Genomic DNA, 6,499 nt, shown 5'->3' on the forward strand with positions numbered 1-6,499 from the left:
AGAGACCCCGCTCTGTTTAATTATTCACCACCCTGCAAACCTGGGCTCAAATGCTCCTTCCTTTCTAATCAAGAGAAAAAGCACTCAAGGTGGAAGAGAGCCGAGTAGAGTTACAACCGGCTCAGCTCCAGGCTGTATGAACACCTCCCACAGATCACGTTCTTCCCCAGCCACGAATGGCCAGTAAGCACACAAACAGGTGTTCGGCTTCGTGGGTAGTCAAACGAAACCAAATCAAAGCCCAGTGAGATACCAGGAGGCACGTGTCCAAATTAGCATGGCTAAAATTAGCCAGCCTGGCAATGCCCGGGGAGGGACAGGAAGCAACGGGACCCAGTGGGTGGGAGGACGAGACCAGCGCTCCAGCGGGTAATTCCGCACCTGGGTTCTGTCTGTGGGAGCCCGGAAAACACGGCCACAAAGTCCTGCCGTCCTAGCGTGCACACCGCGCGCCAGGGGCCAGTGCCCCCCCGCCCATCAAGAGGAGGGGTCGGCGTGTGACCCACAAGATGCGGCAGGAGTGACTGTGACTTTCGAGGCAGGGCCTCCGTGGGCCTGCCAGCTTCCAGTTTGCTCTCCTGGAGCCCCACTGCCTCATAAAGACACATGGGCTGTCCTGCCGGGGAGGACACAGGGAGCCCCAGCTGACCGCGACCGTGCGGGCGAGGCCACCCCGGACCCCTGGTAGTTACAGGTGCAGGCAGGACCCCGGGGGGGGGGGGGGGCAGCAGACGTGCCCAGAGCCTGGTCCAAACTGCAGAAACACGCACGAACAAGTGGTTCTGGTTCTAAGCCACTCGTTTGGGGAAGGTTCGTTCATATCAATAATTACCGATAAATCTGTGCAGCGAAGCAGGTACAAAAGCGTTCCCGACAGCACTATTCACAAAAAGCAAAAGCGAGACATCCTGCGATGAAGAAAATAAAGAAATTGTGCCGTATTCATACACTGGGATGCTATACAACACTAGGTACTCTTTCTCACAGACTCACACTCACAGACACACCCCCCCCCCCACATAGACATACACACACTCACACACACACACGGTTGATAACCACATCTCCTGGATTCCTTGATACTTCGCCACCTTCTGTGCTGAGCCCTGGTGTGTTCATCTCCTGGGCCAGCCCCCTCCGAGAGCCTGGCCCCACCCCCCGAGCCCCCGGGGCAGGAACACTGTCTTCTCTCCCTCATCGGCTTCGGGGTAGTTGGAAGGAGGATGAGGAAGAGAAAAGGGGAAGGTCATGTGGGTGGACAATCGGGTCCTCTCTCCGTGTCGTGTGGGGGGCCGGCCACGTCCCTCAAGGTCGGGGGTGGGGAGGGAGGGGACATCTAGCTGGTGCCTGTCTCCCTTCGCTTGCGTCAGGGGCCACCTCCTGCCCGGAGCTCGGCGTCGTCCCTAACCCCCGCTGCTGAGGAGAGAACAGGGTGGAGCCCAGGCATCCTGGTTGCTCCCAGCCCATCTACAGGAATGACCTTCTCTGTGCACGGGGAGCTGCTCCTCGTGTAGCCTCCGGCCAGCCTTCACCGTGGCCTCCCAACGGAAGTTCCTTATGTGACACACACGCCAGGAAACAAACACTTGTGTGAGGACAGGACCAAACCAGACCCTTCGCTCTCCTGCCGCCCGCCGCGCGCCACCTGGCAAGGCCTCGAGACCCACTCTCTGCCCCGGGGCCCACTCCCCACCTCAGGGCTTCGGCCACCGCCTCGCCTCCTGGCCCCGGTGGCCTCCTCTAGGCGTGCCCCCTCCCCACTGCGTCAGGCCGAGGGGCCCAGGCCCACACCTGCGCTCGGCTGACCGGGGACTCGGTCTCCCTGGAGGCCTCCAGGTGGCGAAGCCACGCAACACAGAAGCGTGGGCGCATTCACGCTCTCCAGAGCGTATGTGGACCGAGAGCGCGTGGCGGCAGGAGGTAGGTACCGGGCAAACTCTTTTCCTTGTCTTCCGCCAGAGCCTGCTCTTGGCGGGTTCCAGGCTGCGGGTGGGATGCGGTAGATCATCCGCTCCCACAACCCAGCAAGCCGCGCTCGCTGGCAGGCCGTGGCTGGCTCAGTGCCGTGCCCCTCGTGTTTGCTCCGCCTGTCATTCCCTCACTCGTCCCCCCGCCCCCCGGGTCTCCTAATCCCATAAAGCGTTGATGAACTAGTTCGTGTCTGCTTATGACATGTGCACTAATTTCTATTATAACAGAGTAAGCCTTGACTGACACGCTGGGATTACCTGCCCACCCATCCATCCATCCACTCATTCATTTGCCACCATACAAATGTTGAGGGTCAATACACGTGCAAGGCATTAAGGACAAAAAAGCATGTAGAATTCAGGCTTAGAAGGTCCGGCGGGAGGCCGGAGGTCACCTGGGAGCCCCTGAGAGATGAGGACGGTCAGAAGCGGCAGTTTGAGGACACTAAGGAAGCATGAAGCCGGAGATGTATTCAATAGTGACCGATCGGATGAGGGCATCAGCCAAGAGCTACATCACTTGCATTTGGGCATTTACCTCCTGCTGTGTGTGCATCACAGACAAACGTCAGGAACACCTAATGCACGAAAGACCACGTGCCTTTCAGGGCTTCCCAGCCTGTCGGAGAGAAGGAAGCAATTCTGACCCAAAGGGGCTGACATGTGCCCAGAATTTTGAAACCCCGCGCACTTTGACTGCCCTGGGCACCATGTTTTAAAATTAGCAGCCCCCAAGTGGGTGTTTTTCTTCCCTGTGTTTCAGAAGAAGAGTTAACGGAGAAATGAGCAGAATGTGCCTGGTTCCTCTCCTCTTGTCCCCCACCCAGCCCGCCCCTTCTCCCGGTCACTCCTCACGGCTGTTTTCTGTCTCAACCCCACATCATGGGGCGGGCACGCCTTCCAAAGGCACAGGGACTGGAAGAGACACACCGAAGACTAAAATATCACCAACGCCGGAAAAAAATAAAACGATGCTTTCTCTGATGGAAAGGGTGGGTGGGTGGAAGTGATTACCATGTTCGTCCAGAAGCCCTGGGGCTATTTTACCGTCCACAGAATTATGAAAGTCTAAGATTTCCGAGGCTGCGAGGGGCCGTGTTGTCCAGTCATTCCCAGTTTAGAAATGGGGAATTTCAGGACAGATCGAGTCCTTTATCTTGCTGAACCCAACCTCTCTGACTCCTGTGCTGCCCCACATCTTTTGCCTGAGCAGTGTAGACCAAGGCTGCCCAGTAATGGGCCAGGGGCCAAGTGCAGCCCACAGGGGCAGGTACGTCTGGCTTGACCGGCATAGTGTTTTAGTTTTGTTTCAGTTTGAATATTTTAAAATGGATCATTCATTGTTCAGTTTGGCAAAGGCCCTGCCACTCTCTGTAGTCTTACAACTGACCTAATTCATACATTCAGGCTACTTTCCTGGTCTTTGTAGGTATGTGGGTCTATGACACTGGGTGTAAAAGTAAAATGCTTGTGACACAAGTCATGATGCTGTGTCTGTGTTGTCCCCATCACCTCCTAGCTTCTTACCTCTACAGGTTTGTTAGGACTCTCTGCTGAGCTACCAGATGGAGAAGCCCGTTGTGTAAGCTTTAAAGCAGGGTGTGCTTCTGCAAGCCATTATAAAAAGGTAACTAACGGGGCGGCCGGAGGGGGGTGGTGCTCAGTGGCTTCAGCGTCCGACTTCGGCTCAGGTCATGATCTCACGGTTCGTGGGTTCGAGCCCCGCGTCGGGCTCTGTGCCGACAGCTCGGAGCCTGGAGCCTGCTTCGGATTCTGTGTCCCTCTCTGCCCCTTCTCCACTGGTGCTCTCTCTCTCTCTCTCAAAAATAAATAAATGTTGCAAAAAAAATTTTAAGTTCATATCTAAAAAAAAAGTGACTCACAATTACTTCAGTGCAGATAAACTACCATGTTTTGTCTCCTCCTCCTCGAGTCACCTTGGCATCGGATTTCCAGCTAACCTTGCCGTGTTTGGCACCGTGGTAAATCGGAGGATTGAGGCACTGCGTTTCGTTCCGAGTCTACCTGTATTTGACCCCCGTGGGAAAGGGAGGCAAAAGAGGAGGGTCCACCGGCACCTGCAAACGTCTGCAGAGCACCTCCTGTTCCCAAGGAAAGAACTGGGGACACACATGACCGTACTTAGAGGCCCAGGGTTTCTAGGACTTTATAACATTCATGCTTTGTGTTCTTCTTGTTTCTGGCTGTGGCCTTAATCTTGTTTCTCCCCCACTTTCTCAATTTGTGTTTGTTTTTTTTCCAGTTGAAGGATGTGCTCTATTCACTGCAGTTTCAGTGAGATCAGCATCCCGCTGTGACCACGTTTGCACACGTAAGTTTGCACACAATTATATCCTAATGAATCTCAGCTACTTCTGGTATGTGTCCACCTGACCTCTTGTGTATCTTTTTAAACATCACTTGAAATTCTTTGTGGAACAAAATAAAAGATAATGGTTGAACATGTTTTCGGTTGATCACCTGGCTCCAGCTGGCACGGACGGCATTTCTCTAGATGCACTTCAGGTCCACAATTGCCCCATAATCCAAGCTTCTGAGGGTGCACAGTCATGGTGGGGCTACGGCAGAGAAGCAGGCCACCCGGGTTCTAAGCTCAGCCCTGCTACAAGGTGGCTGTGAAATTCATTGCTAGCCAGCAGCATTTTGCCCAATGCACAGAACTCTGTCTCTGCCTTCCAAGATTGTTATGAGGGTCAAATATAGGCAACAGGCAAACACTCTTCAAAGTCCTATAGATATTTAAAGGATTATCATGTTGCATTAAACTCGTCCAGGATCCTACCTCTGAGCCCTGATCTGGGGTACCCAACCCGCACCCCAGGGCCTCTGCCATTCATCACCCAACCTCTCCCTCTTCTAACCACCTGCTCCCCATTTCTGTCCTCTGCCTCCCAACCGCCATGGGCCATTTGCTGAGTTTTCCCACATACAGATCTCTTTGACCACCCTCCCCCACACGTTTGCAAGGGAAGCCTTATGATCTTAACCTTACAGATACAGAGCCTGCCGCGCAGACAGGTTGTGCGATCTTGCCCAAGCGCGTATGTTTGTAAGCTGTAGCTTGGATTCGAACTCTTAGTTCCTCTGAACCCAAGTTAGGCGCTTTCGCGGAGGACATTCTGCCGGCTCAGGCACACCTCCCCACTACCGCCACCTGGCGTGCGGTTTACAGGTGCAGCCACACCACCAAGTGGTCGCATAGACTCGGACTAGACTTGGCCTCCTCTGCTCCCATTTTCTGAGCCTAAGCACACGGGTAATGGCACACAAGCTCGCGGCGCGCGTAACAACCGCAGAACGCAGGTGGGGCGCTTAGCACAGGGCCTTGGCACAGGTGAGCGCTCCATAATGTTAGATCTTGAAGGAGTTTGGGTGCGCCTTTCAAAATCCAGGAGGCCACCGCGCTCGGCCGTAGCATTCGCGGCAGCTTGGGGATATTTTATACCCCGCCTCTTCCTTCTGCAGTCACGGGAAGCAGTTAGAGGCGAATCCGACGCAGAGCTCCGCGTTACCGTTTCCCCCCCGCCCCGCCAAGGGTGGGGGCGGCGGCCCGGGCTCTGCGCGCTGCCCGGCGCTGTCCGAGGTGCTGGACGCCGGCGGGGCGCGCTCCACGCCGCCGGCTCTGTGCGCAGCTTCCAGAAGGCCCTGCGCGGTAAGTGCGTCTCCATCCCTGCTCTGAAATGCTCGCCTTCAAACTCTTTACAATTTCTGGAGCATTCTCGGGATCACAACCTCTCACCACCCTGCCGATCCTCAGAGGTTTCTGCAAACATGTAAGCTTTGCTCCCCCTTCAGTGTCTGCAGAGATCCAGTCGCCTATCACCCAGCCCCGCTCCGCAACCATCTCCTACAAAAATCCAGGCCCCTGCGCACCTCACCCCCACGCGTCAGTGCAAAAATGAAAAATGTAAACCCGTGTTCCACACCCTTCTCCCACAGTTTCCTGTGATAAAACCAGACTTCCCCCCTCCAGCCTCCCACTCCTGCCTGCGGCTCAACAGCGCGGGCTGACTTTCGGGGAGCGCAAGATCCCTCTCACACAGTGAGCCACCGGAGACCCCTGCGGGTGCGCTTACCTGCTGGGGGTGCTCACCAAACGAGGCCACCTGAGTGCAGGCCACCGGTAGTGTCATTGCTCCAGAAGCGAAGTCAGGGGCCCTCGGCTTGGCTTCGGGCCGCTTACCGAAGGGCGCTGCCAGGCTGACCCGCGCGGGCGCTGGGTTCACGCCGGGCCTCGCGGGTCCTGTAGAATGACTTGCCCGGAACTTCAAGGCTCGTCAGTAAAGCCTCTGCGTCACCCCTCGCTTCTCCCAGTTCAAGCGAGAACACGGCAGTTTCTTTAAAGAGAAAGAAGGAGGCGTGGAAGACGACGGTCTCGCCCAGCTCTGGCTTGCAGGTCTCCTGCGCAGCCCGGCCCTGCGCGCCGTCCCGGGGCCCCGCCGGCTGGCTGGCGAGCGCTGCCGCCCGCCCGCGCCCCGAGCGCGGCCGTGTGGGCGTGTGCGCCGGGG

The sequence above is a fragment of the Panthera uncia genome, assembly GCF_023721935.1.
Source record: "Panthera uncia isolate 11264 chromosome B3 unlocalized genomic scaffold, Puncia_PCG_1.0 HiC_scaffold_2, whole genome shotgun sequence".
NCBI classification, from domain to species: Eukaryota; Metazoa; Chordata; class Mammalia; order Carnivora; family Felidae; genus Panthera; species Panthera uncia.